At 42.5% G+C, this 17,462-nt stretch overlaps 1 pseudogene across 1 annotated transcript in view; it reads left to right on the top strand.

Annotated features, from left to right (window-relative positions):
• The first annotated feature begins 5,480 nt into the window (after nt 1-5,480).
• The window catches only part of LOC308609625 (putative helicase senataxin), a 70,478-nt pseudogene continuing 58,496 nt past the window's right edge, over nt 5,481-17,462 (top strand). The window contains exons 1-3 of the transcript in view: nt 5,481-5,643; nt 14,605-14,788; nt 16,021-16,231. The product of the transcript in view is annotated as a putative helicase senataxin (transcript). The remainder of the gene's footprint in view (nt 5,644-14,604; nt 14,789-16,020; nt 16,232-17,462) is intronic.

The following is a 17,462-nucleotide window of genomic DNA, read 5'->3' as shown; positions in this document are numbered from 1 at the left end:
TCCTTATTATTACTTAAATAGAGGATGCCATTCAGAGAAGAGAACAATAGCTCTTGCTTAAGTCCTGGGTTTCGTTCCCAGTGCCCAAATTAGAGCTTGTGCCCAACTCTGAGCCATCACTGTAGCCACAAAAAATAGGATGGTCTTCAACCCATCTGGGCTCATGTCTGGAGCTCGGATTTAGCTCAACCTGCCTTAAATGGCTGAAAGGGTAAATACCCCTGTGGACAATTATTCCCAATTGTCATCTCTATTCTGCATTGTTATCACCATACAAACAAGCCATGGTGTTAGCTATCTTTTTTATTTTTATTTTATTTTTTTTTGCGGTACGTGGGCCCCTCAACACTGCGGACCCTCCCGCCGCAGAGCACAGGCTGCGGACGCGCAGGCCCAGCGGCCATGGCCCACGGGCCCAGGTGCTCCGCGGCATGCGGGATCCTCCCGGACGGGGGCACGGACCCACACCCCCTGCACTGGCAAGCGGACCCCCAACCACTGCGCCACCAGGGAAGCCCAGTATTAGCTATCTTTGATTCTATACAGGTAGAATCAATTACCACTTTCTGCTACACTCCCCCAACTGCCCCCAACTTCTAAATGCTCATGTTCCTCGAGACTTTTTGGACTCTTCACATTCTCCCGGTGCCTCGAAATAACATCTATGTGCTGATGGCTCCCAAATGTGTAGTTATAGGTCAGATTCTCCCCCAAACTCCAGGCTAAAATAGTAATCTACCTACCTGCCATTTCCATTCAAACGTCTGAGCTGTTTGACCATAAGGTTAAAAAGGACTTTAGTTTCTCAGAGCAGTTTTAGGTTCACAGCAAAATTCAGAGGAAGCTACAGAGATTTCTGATATACCCGCTGCTGCCCCCCGCCATATGCATAGTATCCCCCATTATCAACATTCCCTACCAGTGTAGTACATTTGTTACGACTGAGGAACCTGCGGTGACACGTCATTATCACCCAGAGTCCATAGTTTTCATTAGGGTTCACTCTTGATATGTACATTCTATGGATTTGGACAAATGTATACTGACCTGTATCAGTCCTTTAATATCAGAGTACTTTCACTGCCCTAAAAATCCTCTGTGCTCTGCCTGAAAGCTCAGTCAGTTCACAAAGAAGATACACTAATTCTCAATCTGCACATGAATAGATGTTCTAGGGCTTCCCCGGTGGCGCAGTGGTTGAGAGTCCTTCTGCTGATTCAGGGGACACGGGTTCGTGCCCCAGTCCTGGAAGATCCCACATGCTGCGGACCAGCTGGGCCCGTGAGCCATGGCCGCTGAGCCTGTGCTTCCGGAGCCTGTGCTCCGCAACAGGAGAGGCCGCAACAGTGAGAGGCCCGCATTCCACAAAAGAAAAGAAAAGAAAAGATGTTCTACATCATTATTCATTAGGGAAATACAAATGAGGCACCATTTTAACCCATTGGGATGACTGAAATTTAAAATACTTACAATAGGGGTAGTATTGACAAGGATGTGGAGCAAATGGCAGTCTTATACTTTGTTTATGGTAATTGAAGATGGTAAAATCACTTTGGAAATGGCTTGTAAATTCTTGTAATGTTAAAGGCACACCTACCCTGTAACCCAGCAATTCCACTCCTGCATATTTATCCATGTTAAATGAAAGCATATGAGCATAAAAAGACTTGTACAGTAGTGTTCACAACAGCTTTATCTATTAACAGTGGAAAACTTGAAACCACCCAATATTCATCAGTAGATGACTAAAAGAAAAAAACCCAATTGTGGTGTATTCATTGAATGATACCCTTCTCTGCAATAAAAATGAATTGCTGATACATACAGTAACATCTGTGGACTTCATACACTTCCTGTTGAACAAAAGCAGATGGTCAAAAGAATACATAGTGTATAATTCCATTGATAGAGTTCTAGAATAGTCTAAATTAATCTATGATGATAGATATGTTGATAGAAGTCAAATCAATGTTTCCATTGGGTGAATGGGGAGAAGATTTTCTGCCAAGTGTCCCAAGGGCACTTTTCTGCCAGGAAGAAAATGTTTTATATCATGATTAGAGATGGTTACATGAAATTATGGAGTTGTTAAAATCTCTCAACCATACACCTAAAATGTGTACTTATTGTGTATAATTGTATATAAATTATATAAAGTTGACAGAATAATGGACTAAGAGGCTACAATGAAGGTTAATGATGATGAAGTCAATAGAAATTATAATATAACAAATATTTTAGTAATTCATTAAGAACAGATCCATTTCAAATAGAAATAATGTGTAACATGTTCTTGGATTGTTGATGATCCAAATAATGATGAGTAATGAGTCAAATGATCAAACTGGAAAAAGTACTGAAATTTTGACATAAAATACTGACATATAAAACTCACAATCTGTATCTAAAAATGAGAAAATCTATGACAACCTAGTAGTAATGTGTTATCAATTCCAAGTACTTAGGTTCAATCATTACACCAGAAACTTTATGTGTTCTGAATTCTTACAGCTTATCTGTGAAAAAAGGCTTGATCCAAATTTTTTAAACTTGACAATCCTAAAATGTGCATATTATCAAACGAAGTATTAATTTGAAATGTTCATAAACACAATAAAATTTCATCAATCTTACTAGAAAAGAGACTGAATTACTTTTGTGTTCCTTGTATAGAAAATGATCTTCAACCTCATTGCTGAGATAAAAGTGTATGAAGCCCAAATATATAACTTTTATAGAGTTGTGTTTGCAGCTTAAATATTTTTTTCTGAATTTTTAGTATTTGTGGGGTTTGTCCATTTAAAAAATTTGTAATTTGTGCTATTCATTTCAAATAAATATTAAAGACACCCCTCAAGTTGTGTAAACTTTGGGCTCTACAACTCCTGAGCATACCTTGGGTCAATGAATCTCTGAGTATAAAAAGCAATTCACGGAAAGATGCATTCAGTCTAATTTGATAAAGCTCAAAAACACACTAAGCTTCAAATATTTACAGATTAAAGACAAACGTGGTAATATTATAAGGAAAGACCCACAGCGGGCTCCAAAGCAGGATGAAATTATGGCTTCAGTGGCCCTAGGCACTTTTTGCCTTCAGGGGCACTCTCCTCCTTAAAAATACCAAAATTTATATTTTATGACTGTATTGGTATAAAGACAAATAAATGGTAAATATTAAAAGATTTTCTTCAACGTAATATTCCACTTGTTTTTCTGATTTTATAAGAAGTTAAAACATGTCTGTGTGTCCCTAGCCCAAGCTACCCTGTAAAATGGAGGAGCCCCTCTGTTCAGGATTCACGGTAATATTCCGTTTCTTACACTGTGGTGAGTAGCTTAGCATTTTATAAATATCCTTTCATGGCTACTTTAATAAAAACGTATGTAATACATTCTTCAAGGATACACATTAAAATGGTTATCTCAGGGAAATAGAGATTCCGGTGACTTTTTTTCCATCTTCTCTTTCAGAAAAAGTTTTTTTTTTTTTTTAATAGCCAGCCAGATCCCTATTTTACAAAAGTATTAATATTATTTTAAAAAGGATACCTACCCAATTTATAGTGCAATATAGTTCCGCACAGTTTTGTAACTTTCGTATTTAAACACTGGATTTGAATTTGGCCAACACAGTCCGCCTGACAGAGAAAAATCTAGAAACGAGAATAACAGTCTTTGCCTCCCGCTGGGATTGTTAAATTTCCATAACAGGCATCGGGGCTTTCTGATAAGCCACGCCCTCTTTCTGGAATGTTCTTCAGCAGGACCCTGCCCACTTCTTCCCTGGCTCACCCCTTCTCATTCTTTGGTTAGGGTTTTCTGCTCAGTAAGATCGTCGCTGGCTGACCGGTCTGGATCGGGCCTAACTCAGCCTCTGCTTTCCTTTAGAGCCTTGATCAGAACTAGTAATTATTTGTTTTTCTGTCTCCTCTATTAGAGTATAAGCTAGTGGTGACGCCTCATCGTCGAAGTCAGCAGTAAGCGTTAAAAGAAAAAAAAAATGGGTAGGCTTCCCAGGGGGTTTTACTGTTATATTCTGTACTGTTTTTCCTCTTTCCAATACTTAATGTATCCCTTTTCTATGATACAAAGTATATACTTCCCCCAAAGTACGGGTTGATTACATATTATATTTTAGGTCTTTAAAGGAAATCGAAAGAGAAAATCAATTCCTTCGCAACCCGTAACACCCCTGCTGAAACTCCTGAGGCGTCTAAAAGGGAAGAAAAAGGACTGGGCGGAAAAGACAGCAGGGTAAGCGTCCAGGTCGCCGGGGTGGGCGCATCGGTGGGCGGCCGCTACCGGAGAAATCCGGGTCAAGGCCGCGGTGTACCCTCGGCATCAAGCTTTCCCCCAGACCCCGCCCCTCACGGACGCTCCTGATTGGGCGGCCCTGGGAGCCCGGAAGTGACGCCACGCCGGGCTTCCCGGCCTCCAGGCGGAGCCCGGGCGTGTCTCTTCCCGCGCCCCGCCCCTCGGGGCACCAAAACAAGAAAGCGGCGGCCGGGGCGGGGCCTGCGGACGGCCGACGCCACGCAGAGGGCGGGTCCTGCGCTCGGGGCTTCTTCGGTTGGGTGGTCGGTTACGGATGTTGGCGACTGATCGCAGGCCCGCACTTCCGTTCTCGGCCGACTGTTGAGTTGAGGCACGGAGGCGGAGGCTGTTTAGCGGCCGGGGGGAGGCCGAGACGGGTGAGGAGAGCATTGAACTCACGGCTGCTGGCCCGGTGAGCGTGGGAGTGCGCACGGTGTAACCGTCGCAGCGTGTGAGGCCCGGGCGGGTGGGGTAGGGGCGGCGTGAGCTCGGCCGCGTCCCTCAGGACAGTTGCGGCGCCCATTGGGGCGCCCTCCGGTCCTCTCCCTTCGCGTCGTCTGCAGTGCCGTCCCGTGTGAGCTCTTCTGAGTCTGGGCGCTGCGTAGTTTCTGTGGGAGTGAGTGGGGTGTCTCACTACAGAAAGTCTCTGTCCGCTCGGCGCCCCCTGCTTTCTCCTGCTGGGGTTCGTGCCTTTGGAGAGTGTGCCCCTCCCGAGTGGCCACCTGAGCCCTCCCTGCCCCACCTGAAGGCGATGGAGCGCTGACAGCCAGCCAGAGGGCCCTTTGCCGTCCTCCCCACCTTCCAGGAGCGACGATGTGCCAAGACCTGTGTGGCCCAGAAGGAATCGGGCCCGAGGCTCAAAGGAAGAAGAACCCTTGGCTGGTCAGTCAAAGCGGCAGAGGTGTTAGCTACTGATGATCGTAGGGCTGAACTCACCTGCTAATTGCGGGACTTAATGACAAAGTGCCTCGCTGTCCCCAGCGTGGGGACGAGGTCCCCCGTGGAGCCACTCCCCCTGTGGAGTCAGAATGGCAGTTGCACTGTTTCTTCATTCCTTGTTAGATCCACAGGCATGTTGTCTAACCTCTGGGAGCTTGAGCCCTGTCATCAAATGGTAATATTTGGTGGTTCTTTATAAGGATTGATGTGAAGCCCAGGTGAGAGAGCGAGTCTAAAAACCACTTCCTCAGTTTTGTTTTGTTTTGCTTTTTCAGAAATGTTGGGGGCCAGAGTCTGGTTATATATGAATGCAGATCCTCACCCATTCTCAAATAAACCCAGGAATCTCGACTGAAAGGATGGCTTCGCTGTAGGCCATTACCCCAGGTAATTATTTGTTTTTTTTTTTAATTTTAAATGTTTACATGTTTTATTATTTATATGGTTGCATTGGGTCTTAGTTGCAGCAGGCGGGCTCCTTAGTTGTGGCATGCAAACTCTTAGTTGTGGCATGCATGTTGGATCTAGTTCCCAGACCCAGGGATCGAACCTGGGCCCCATGCATTGGCAGCGCGGAGTCTTAACCAGTGTGCCACCAGGGAAGTGTCTGCAGTTATTTGTTAATTAGACATTTAAGACTTTTTTTTCAGGCACTTAATATGTGCCAAGCACTGAGAAGTAAGACAAAAGAAAAAAAAAATACAGAACGGATCCTTGCCCCCTAACACACGCAGAATTGCTGAGGATGGAGCTTGTAGGTGGGAGACAGATAAGTAAACAGCTCAGCCTAAGATGGTAAATGCAGTGATAGAGACCATGTACAAAGTCCTGAGGGGATAGAGAAAAAAGTCATCAAAGACAGATTGGAAGGGAGGGAATGAGTCAGACAAGCCTCCAGGCATGATGATGCTCAGAGGTAGTTCTCAAATCTGGCTCCTCCCACCCCTGCCCCCGAAATATTTACTTATTTATTTATTTTGGCTGTGCTGGGTCTTAGTTGTGGCTTGCGAACTCTCAGTGGCGGCATGCATGTGGGATCTAGTTCGCAGACCAGGGCTCGAACCCCGGCCCACTGCATTGGGAGTGCAGGTCTTACTCCCTGGACCACCAGGGATGTCCCCCAAATCTGGCTTTTTATCAGACGTACTGGTGGAGTCTTTTTTAGAACGCATCTGAATTTTCTCAGTGGTATCTCACCATGTGCCTTTGCTAATTTTTTTTGCCAAGTTCCTTTGGTGAGTCTGAGGCACATCCAGGGTTAAGAAGCAGGCAAAGGTATGAAGAGTAGGTGTCCAAGGCAGATGGAAGAGCTTCCATAAAGGCAGGTAATGCCAAACACCAGGAAGCATTTTAGGATGTGCAAGTGAGGGGGAATGTCAAGAGATGATGCTGAAGCCAGGTCATGGAGAGCCTTGTGTGGTGAGGTCAGAAATTTTAATTTTATCGGCCAAAGGTAGAGGAGTCATTTGTGCTTTTAGAGTCTGGTTTTGGCTTTGGCCTTTGGCAGCACTTTGGAGGAAGAATTGATGGTGGATCAAACAAGAGGCAGATCATTTAGGTTTCTTCTGTAATCCAGACAAATAATGAAAATGTATTGAACTAAGGAAATGGCAGTCTCACTGAGAGTAAAGTACAGAGGTAATCAAGGTGGTAGACTCTATAGAACTTGTAGAGATGGGGGCTAAGGGAGGATAGCATAGGAGAATTCACAGGTTACTGGTTTGAAAAGTGAAGTCATGGTAATACCGTGGATACAGAGAATACAGGACAGATAACACATTGACGGGAAGGACTTTGTTCTGTTCTGGTCCTGTGTACTTTGAGGCAACTGTCAAGTGAGTATAGATTCACTGTACAGTTGGATATTGAGTACGGTCAGCCTTCCATATCTTTGGGTTTCCCATGTGTGGATATAGAGGGCCAACTGTGTTCCCTGTACTCCACTATTTTATGGAAGGGACTTGAGCATCTGCAGATTTTGGTATGCATGGGGGGTACTCCTGGAACCAATCCCCTGCAGAAACTGAAGGGCAGCTGTATATCTTTGTGGAATTCTAGGCTAGGCTATCATTTATTGAGTAGCTGAAACACAAACATGGCATTGAGTTTTACCTACGTTCTCAGTCTTTGGGGAAGCTTCATTATAAATAGTAGTTGAAGAAATAGGTTGAATTGTCACCCACAAAGAGGATATTGAATGAAGGGTTAGAGTCCTGAGGACAAACCTTTGGAAATGTTGATATGAAGCAGGGGGAAAAGGAACAGATGATTATGGGGGCTGGGTAGAGGAAGTGAGAGAAGAATGGTGTGTTGTCGTAGCTAAGGAATACATGCTTAGCAGTTTCATATGCTTTAGAGGAGTCCATTAAAGAACCTACTGGATTTGGTATTAAAGAGATTATTAGGGACTTTTGTGAAAACATTCAGTGAAACATAAGGTAGAAGCCAGAGTGCAAAGGAGCTAAAGAAGTGAATCTAAATTATTTTTTCAAGGGGAGTTCCCTGGTGGTCCAGTGGTTAGGACTCGGCGCTTTCACAGCCGTGGCCTGGGTTCAATCCCTTGTCAGAGATCTAAACTAAGATCCCTCGAGCCGCTCAGCGTGGCCGAGGAAAAAAATAAATAAAAGCAATTGTGAAGAAGTTTAAAATAAATAAATTTTCAAAAAGTTTAGCTAGGAAGGATAGAAGAAAGTGATTGTTATTTGAAGTTTCTGGCCAGCTATTATTGATAAATGATATCCCCTGGATAAGTCAATAGAAAATTACAGTTATACCTCTGGTGAAGCATCCTATGTTATTGGCAAAAATACTGTCTCTCTGATGCACAGGAGCCGCTCTTACTTCTGTCATGCAGCTTGAGGATTCCCTGGACTCCCCCATTTGTGGTTCAGTAATGATTCCAAGCAGTAAAAACACTGATGAACTTAACAAAACTGTCCTCCAGAAGAACTGAATTGTACAAAAATTTGCAAGATTCATAGTCATCTACCAGCAGGTTTCCCTTAAAAGAAAAATTTCAGTATACCCTGTTCAGATTTTTTGGGCTTAGCTATCAGGCCAATGATGATTTTAGTTTTAGGAACATAACCACACCCACTTATGGCCTTTGAGAGGAACTATGGAAACATGTTTCTATTGTTGATTTGCTGTAGCACTGTTCTCTCTGTTTTCTAAATTCCATGGCACTTATCTGTTATGTGGCAGTACCTCCTATCTACTTTGAGAACATTTAGTTTGCTTTCTGGAATGTGGAAGTAAGCCAGCTCTCTGAGTGAGTGAAATAAAAAGCAGCCTCCATAATTTTTTTTTTACTAGAAAGTTTATTTTGCTAACTAACTTCTCTGTTAATAATTATTTTAAAGTATACAACATTTTGGGCTTCCCCGGAGGCGCAGTGGTTGAGAGTCCACCTGCCGACGCAGGGGACACTGGTTCGTGCCCCAGTCCTGGAAGATCCCACATGCTGCACGGAGCGGCTAGGCCCGTGAGCCATGGCCGCTGAGCCTGCGCGTCCGGAGCCTGTGCTCTGCGACGAGAGAGGTCACAGCAGTGAGAGGCCCGTGTACCGCAAAAAAAAAAAAAAAAAAAAAAAAAATGTATACATCATTTTATTTGTACTTCAGTACCTTGATTTTTTCAAAGTTGCAGTTGACTGCAGTCTTGTTTCCTGCTCACGTCAAACTTGAAACAACTGATGTTTGAGAAATCTTCCCTGAGTTTCATTTTCTGTCCTTGCATTGTCTAGAAGGGTGAAACTTGTTGAATTAGATTACATCACTGGAAAAACACAGCTTCTGCAGACTTTTAACTTCCTGGTATTATATTACTGGTTTTTCAAGTATGAGAAGTTCTTTGAGTGAAATTTATATTCTGCAGAAACATAGTGTCTATTCTGTTACTTCATATTCCCTAGTTTGCAGCACCCTTAAAAAATGTAATTGAATTAGAATTAGTGTTAGGAAAGGGCAGGACTCTCCAGCTGAACTAGCATATTACTTTTTTAATTTTTCACACAAGGACTGTGTAACTCATGCTATTTTTCTGCTCTACTTTTCAGGAAGCTCCTAAATTAGGCCTTATTGAAATTAAATTTCTTGTACATAAGTTTTGATTTCTCTCCCTTTCTAAATTGCCTTCTAAAATGTCTTTTTCTTTATACTTTAATGTTGAAAGCTGCCCTGCATTCTTTTCAGAAGCCTGAAGAAAGTATACAGTTAATATTTAATAAATTTTAAAAATCAGTTCACAAGACAAATCCATGTTTTTGATTGTACAGAAACTATAAATACTGTCAAGATGTGATCAGTTTCCCATTAGCAGAGCTTATTATGCACTCTGAATTTTTGGGTGGTAATGCATTCAAAAATGTAACATTGTCAAGTTTCTGTACCCAAGTATTCAATGACTTGGGTCATGTTTCTTAACCTTTTATTGTCCCTTCTCCCTCTCTGAAAGGAAACGTTTAAGACATTTCTTTCCTATGAATTTCCCGTGAATTTTAATCCCACCAATATATATTATATACTTCTTTTTTTTTTTTTTTTTCTTTTTTTTGCTGTACGCGGGCCTCTCACTGCTGTGGCCTCTCCCGTTGCGGAGCACAGGCTCCGGACACACAGGCTCCGCGGCCATGGCTCGCGGGCCCAGCCGCTCCGCGGCACGTGGGATCTTCCGGGATCGGGGCGCGAACCCGTGTCCCCTGCATCGGCAGGCGGACTCTCAACCACTGCGCCACCAGGGAAGCCCTATTATATACTTCTTTACGTAATGTCCATATTCCTGTGCTTTATGTGTAAAAAGAGTAGGATGTGTTCCACTAACCAGTTTTCATCTCCTTGAGGATGATGTCACTCCTGATGAGAATGCATGGATTAGGATCATCCAGTTAGGCAATGAACTTCATTGGGTTTACAGTTGGGTTTGTAACTTTTTTCCCATCAGGCTGATATATTCATTAGATAATGAAGGTCAAGTTTTCAAGACCGGTTTTGTTGGGTAATTTCCTGGCCCAATTCCCAATAAAATGTTTCCATACGATAGAACACTTGGTTTGATTTCCCTTGGGTGTGGTTTTCTCCATTTTTGTCAAAGACTGGCTAATAGCTGTTTGGCTAATACATTGAGTTTGTCTGATGTTTCTCGCATGAATAGACTGGGGTTGTGGGTTTGGGGAAGCATACTGCAGAGGTGAAGTTCCTGCCTCATCACATTGTGTCAGGGGTTACCAACACGACTTAACCACTGGTGATGTTAACCTTGATCACTTAGTTTGAGGTTGTGTTTGCCAGGTGTCTCCACCATAAGTGTGATTTTCACTTTGCATCCTTTCTTATTTGGAAGTGTTTCACCAAGTCCAGCCCTCGCTCAAGATAGGGTGGGATTAAGCTCCACTTCCTGGAATGGGGAGTATCTGTATATATTATTTGCAATTCTTCCATAAGGAAAGTTTGTTCCTTCCCCCACATTTGTTTATTCATTCATTTGTATCAGTATGGATTCATGTATATTTATACTGTGGGTTATAATCCAATATTACATTATTTTGTTACTCAGATTGTTTCAGCTTTGGCCGCTGGGAGCTCTTCAGGTTGGTGTCTATTATGTCCCTTTGACATGCCCCCATCCTTTTGTGTTTTGTGCACTTTGTTTCTGTTCCGGGCTTCCCTGGTGGCTCAGTGGTTGAGAGTCTGCCTGCCAGTGCAGGGGACATGGGTTCGAGCCCTGGTCCTGGAAGATCCCACATGCTGTGGAGCAACTGGGCCTGTGCGCCACAACTACTGAGCCTGCGCTACAGAGCCTGCAGGCCACAACTACTGAGCCTGTGCTCTAGAGCCTGAGAGCCACAACTAGTGAGACCGCATGCCACAACTACTGAGGCCCACGCACCTAGAGCCCGTACTCCACGAGAGAGGCCACCGCAATGAGAAGCCCACACGCCACAACAAAGAGTGGCCTCTGCTTGCTGCAGCTGGAGAAAGCCAGCACGCAACAACGAAGACCCAACACCGCCAAAAATAAATAAATTAACATTAAAAAAAGTCCCCCACTATTATTGTGTTACTGTTGATTTCTGCTTTTATAGCTGTTAGCAGTTGCCTTACATATTGAGGTGCTCCTATTTTGGGTGCATATATATTTATAATTGTTATATCTTCTTCTTGGGTTGATCCCTTGATCATTGTGTAGCATCCTTCCTTGTCTCTTGTAACATTCTTTATTTTAAAGTCTATTTTATCTGATATGAGTATTGGTACTCCAGCTTTCTTTTGATTTCCATTTGCCTGGAATATCTTTTTCCATCCCCTCACTTTCAGTCTGTAACTGTTCCTAGGTCTGAAGTGGGTCTCTTGTAGGCAGCATATATATGGGTCTTGTTTTTGTATGCATTCAGCGAGCCTGTGTCTTTTGGTTGGAGCATTTAATCCATTCATGTTCAAGGTAATTATTTATATGTATGTTCCTATTACCATTTTCTTAATGGGTATGGGTTTGTGTTTTTTTTTTTTTTTTTTTTCTTTTTGCGGTATGCGGGCCTCTCACTGTTGTGGCCTCTCCCGTTGCGGAGCACAGGCTCCAGACGCGCAGGCCCAGAGGCCATGGCTCACGGGCCCAGCCGCTCCGCGGCATATGGGATCCTCCCAGACCGGGGCACGAACCCGTATCCCCTGCATCGGCAGGCGGACTCTCAACCACTGCGCCACCAGGGAGGCCCTGGGTTTGTTTTTGTAGGTCGTTTTCTTTTGTGTTTCCCACTTAGAGAAGTTTCTTTAGCATTTGTTGTAGAGCTGGTTTGGTGGTGCTGAATTCTCTTTGCTTTTGCTTGTATGTAAAGCTTTTGATTTCTCCGTTGAATGTGAATGAGCTCCTTGCCAGGTAGAGTAATCTTGGTTGTAGGTTCTTCCCTTTCATCACTTTAAATATATCGTGCCACTCCCTTCTGGCTTGTAGAGTTTCTGCTGAGAAATCAGCTGTTAACCTTATGGGACTTCCCTTGTATGTTACGTGTCGTTTTTCCCTTGTTGTTTTCAGTAATGTTTCTTTGTCTTTAATTTTTTGTCAATTTGAGTACTGTGTGTCTTGGCGTGTTTGTCCTTGGATTTATCCTGCCTGGGATTCTCTGCGCTTCCTGGACTTGGGTGGCTATTTCCTTTCCCATGTTAGGGAAGTTTTCGTCCATCATCTCTTCAAATATTTCCTTGGGTCCTTTCTCTCTCTCTTCTCCTTCTGGGACCCCTATAATGTGAATGGTGTTGCGTTTAATGTTGTCCCAGAGGTCTCTTAGGCTGTCATCATTTCTTTTCATTCTTTTTCTTTATTCTGTTCCACAGCAGGTGAATTCTACCGTTCTGTCTTCCAGATCACCTATCCGTTCTTCTGACTCAGTTACTCTGCTGTTGATTCCTTCTAGTGTATTTTTCATTTCAGTTATTGTATTGTTCATCTCTGTTTGTTCTTTAATTCTTCTAGGTGTTTTTTCTTTAATTCTTGTAGGGCTTTGTTAAACCTTTCTTGCATCTTCTCGATATTTGCCTCCATTCTTTTTCCAAGGTCCTGGGTCATCTTCACTGTCATTTTCCTGAATTCTTTTTCTGGAAGGTTGCCTATCTGCACTTCATTTAGTTGTTTTTCTGGGGTTTTATTTTGTTCCTTCATCTGGTACAAAGCACTCTCTGCCTTTTCATTTTGTCTGTCTTTCTGTGAATAGGGTTTTCCTTCCCCAGGCTGCAGAATTGTAGTTCTCCTTGCTTCTGCTGTCTGCTCTCTGGTGGCTGAGGCTACCTAAGAGGCTTGTGCAGGCTTCCTCATGGGAGGGACAGGTGGTGGGTAGAGCTGGGTGTTGCTCTGGTGGGCAGAGCTCAGTCAAACTTTAATCTGCTTATCTGCTGATGGGTGGGGTTGCGTTCCCTCCCTGCTGGTTGTTTGGCCTTAGGCGACCTAGCACTGGAGCCTACCTGGCTCTTTGGTGGGGCTAATGGCGGACTCTGGAAGGGCTCCCACCGAGGAGTACTTCCCAGAACTTCTGCCACCAGCGTCCTTGTCCCCACGGTGAGCCACAGCCACCTCCCCTCCTGCCTCTGCAGGAGACCCTCCAACACTAGCAGGCAGGTCTGGTTCAGTCTCCTATGGGGTCACTGCTCCTTCCCCTGGGTCCCAGTGCTCACACTACTTTGTGTGTGCCCTGCAAGAGTGGAGTCTCTGTTTCCCCTAGTCCTGTCAAATTCCTGCAATCAAATCCTGCTAGCCTTCAAAGTCTGATTCTTCAGGAATTCTTCCTCCCGTTGCCGGACCCCCAGGTTGGGAAGCCTGACATTGGGCTCAGAACCTTCACTCTAGTGGGTGGACTTTGTGGTATAAGTGTTCTCCAGTTTGTGAGTCACCAGCCCAGCAATTATGGTATTTGATTTTATTGTGATTGTGCCCCTCGTCATTGCAGCTTCTCCTTTGTCTTTGGATGTGGGGTATCTTTTTTGGTGAGTTCTAGTGTCTTCCGGTTGATGATTGTTCAGCAGTTAGTTGTGGTTCCGGTGCTCTCGCAAGAGGGAGTGAGTGCACATCCTGTACTCCGCCATCTTGAACCAATCTCTGAAATTAATTTCATTTAACCCTTTTTACTTGAGTTTGGATGGTGGAGGCTCTGATGGTAGTATAAAACCCCAAATTGGAGACAGTTGAAAACTGTACGTTTCAAACTTAGTAGGAATAGTTTTGTAGCTATTATATTTGCAGCCATTACAGTTTATACTGCCTTGACGAGCAGTGAGTTATGGGCAGCAGTTCATACACACATGTGCAAATTCATGTGTATATATACTTCCAAACCAAGAGAAAATTCTTCTCTATATGAGTTTTTGTTATTGGTATGGACTAATATTTGAGGATTTCTAAGGTTTCCAGGGATTTCGGGAGCAGGGCCTCAGGGAATGTGAAAGGTTTCCTGAGCTTTTCACTTGACTCCAGTACATGATTAGAACACTCCAAAATCTGTACTTTGAAAACATTGATAATTCTATGTCTCTGTATATAATTTCCCATCAGTACTGTATAGTTTTGAGCCGGCTTTATAACACAGCTGTATGTTGCCTTATGATGTTTATTACTAACTGCTTTCATTTCATTATTTTTCATGTGTCACAGGTAAAGTTTTTACGAGTAAGCTCAGATTGAGTTTAGCCAGTGATTGATAAGCTGGCCAGCAGAATATTCTGGATGTGGTCGAGGCACATTGTAAGTTGAAGACATGATCATTAGTAGGAAATGTACCCATTCTCCACCAGAATAGGCCTGAAGTGTTGTGTGTTTTTTTTTTTTTTTTCTTTAGTCTTTCCATGTCTTCTTTTCTGGATACAGGTACAGAATGAGCACATGTTGTTGGTGTACACCAGGTGGTATTTCCACCATTGACTTCCTGCAACGCTATGCATCCAAGACCCACTCCAGTGAATTTCAAACAGCTGATGAAGACCTCTGCTACTGCTTAGAATGTGTGGCGGAATACCACAAAGCAAGGGATGCATTGCCATTCTTACATAAGGTACTTTACATTAATTGGGCAGTATTTTTCAGAGCTTGATAACTAGGAAGAGAATAAATTTAAACTCTGTTGGAAGCATTCAGGGAACTGAAAACGTGATTTAAACTGTGAATGCTAATATACGTGTAGTATGTAACTCATAGCCTGGTAGATAGTAGGTGCTGAATAAATGCTTATTGATTGATGGAATTGAATTGAAATCTAAAGCAGAATTTTATAATCCTCCACTTTTAGACATTTTGATGTGAAACAGTTTCATGAACTGAAGTGACATATGGGGTTTTTTTGGGTTCATGTTTTAATGTCGTTGTGTTTGACTTTCTTAACAGCCAGGTATCTGAATGGCTTGGGTTATTCTTTTATTGGCTAATAGTTCTTTTTTTCCCCTCTCTTCATTTTTTAATGTTAAGTGCTATAAATCAATAAAGACAAACATTTTTTTCATTCACAGGAACCAAAGTGAAACATATAATTTTAAATATGTGGCTTTGAATATTGGCTTATTATATTTATCTGATGAGAAATGGAATACAGACCATAGTGTTACCTATAATAATATAGAAGAGAGGAGGGGATGATAAGTTATGAACATTTTGAGGAAAACTTTACGTTTACAAAGTTGCCTAGCAATGAAGCTAACCAATGCCTTTATGCTAAAGCTGATGTTTCAAGGTAATTACCTATGGCTGGAACGTAGGAGGGAAGTCAGAGAAGGCCCAGCTTGTGTAAAGAAGCTCCAACTTCTCATTTCCTTTTCAATAGAGTATAGTTGACAGTGCTGTTGATAACAAAACTCTGCAAGAGCAATGTTGTAAACATCTCATGCTCTATGTACTCATGTTCATGTATCATAAAAGCCACTTTTATGTTCAGTGACTGTTTTCTTTAAATCTAATATATATATATATATTTTTTTTGGTACGCAGGCCTCTCACTGTTGTGGCCTCTCCCATTGCTGAGCACAGGCTCCGGACACGCAGGCTCAGCAGACACGGCTCACGGGCCCAGCAGCTTTGCGGCATGTGGCATCTTCCCGGACCGGGGCACGAACCCGTGTCCCCTGCATCGGCAAGCGGACTCTCAACCGCTGTGCCACCAGGGAAGCCCTGGTACTTCTTTAAACTTCTGAATTTTTATGCTTAGGAAAAGGCTTTCTAGAAGGATCGTCACATCCAGTATATTTTGTTGCTAATAAGATATAAAGCACACTGCCCGTTTTTCTTTTCCTGTAGGTTTTATGGGAATTAGAAACCTCACGTCTCATAAATCACTTTGAAAAGGCCATGAAGGGAGAAATTGGAGACGATGACGAGTTATATATAGTAGACAACAATGGAGAGGCACAGCTGTTTGACCTTACTGGCCAAGACTTTAAAAATAAGCTTCGAGTTGCTCTTCTTGAAATACTGAAATATCCTTATTTGCTTTTACATGAGCGTGTTAGTGAGTATCTTGGGTGTTTCACAGTTGTATCATTTTTATATTTTAAGAATTGTAAGAATTTGGGTTTATCTATATTGAAAATCTGTTTCTTAAACTTATACTGAGGATACTTTTTTTTCCAAATGTTTTATTTTGAGCATTTCCAAACCTAGAAAAGTGAATTACACAGTGAATACCATATACACACCACATAGATTGTACAGCTGCTGATATCTTGCTGTATTTGCTTTATCACATATTTATTCTTCTATCCATTCAATTAATTTTCATTCTTGGAATTTGTCTGTAGCAGGGTTTTTCATACTTGGAACTGTTGACATTTTGGACTGGATAAATCTTGGTGCGTGAGGGACATGCTGTTTATTGTAGGATGTTTAGCAGCATCCCTGGCCTCTCTCCACTAGATGCTGGTAGTGACTTGCTCTCCCCATTACCCTAGTTGTGACAAGCAAAATTGTCTCCAGATATTGCCAAACGTCCCTTGGGAGTTGGGGGTCAGGGCCAGTGGGGGACAAAATCGCCAGGTTGAGAACCACTGGTCTGTAGTAGTTTTCAGTAATCACAATGGCATAGCATATTATGTCTGCCTAGATTTTGGCCATTTATATTTGCATTTCTTAATATGAATCTCTTGAAGACATTTTCCTGATCTGTCAAATCTAACGAAATAACAGTACCTTTAAGGCACCCACTACTGTATCTAGTCCACATTCAGATTTTCCCAGTAGTTGCAAAATGTGTTTTTTGGATGATTTATTTAAATTAGAGTCCAATCAGGGACTGTGCATTTGGTTCCATTTGGTTCCATATTTCTTACATCTCTTTTAATCCAGAATAGTTTACTTTTACGTATGTGCGCACAGGTATAGATATAGTTAGATAAATAGATAGATGGATAGATAGATAGATAGATTTTTTTTGTCATAACTTTGACTTGCTGAGACCAGATGGTTGCCCTAAAGAATAATGTGCTTCCTGGACTTTTCTGATTTCTTCCTTGTCATGTTATTTGACTTGTTTCTCTATCCTCTGTATTTTCAGTAAATTGAAAAGTATATCTAAAGATTTATTAGATAAATCAGTTCTTTCTAAATAAATTCAAAATAACTAGATTTTTAAATTCGAACAAGTCATTTTTCAAACATTTATTAAAGAGTACCATATCCAGAAAACTATATAAGCTTGATTTTTCATAAACTAAGCATACTTGTGTAGCTGGCACCCAGGTCAG

Source organism: Mesoplodon bidens (genome assembly GCF_964165515.1).
Source record: "Mesoplodon bidens genome assembly, chromosome: Y".
Lineage (NCBI taxonomy): Eukaryota > Metazoa > Chordata > Mammalia > Artiodactyla > Ziphiidae > Mesoplodon > Mesoplodon bidens.
Note: the sequence above shows the minus strand (reverse complement) of the source record. Positions and strands in the feature narration are given on the sequence as shown.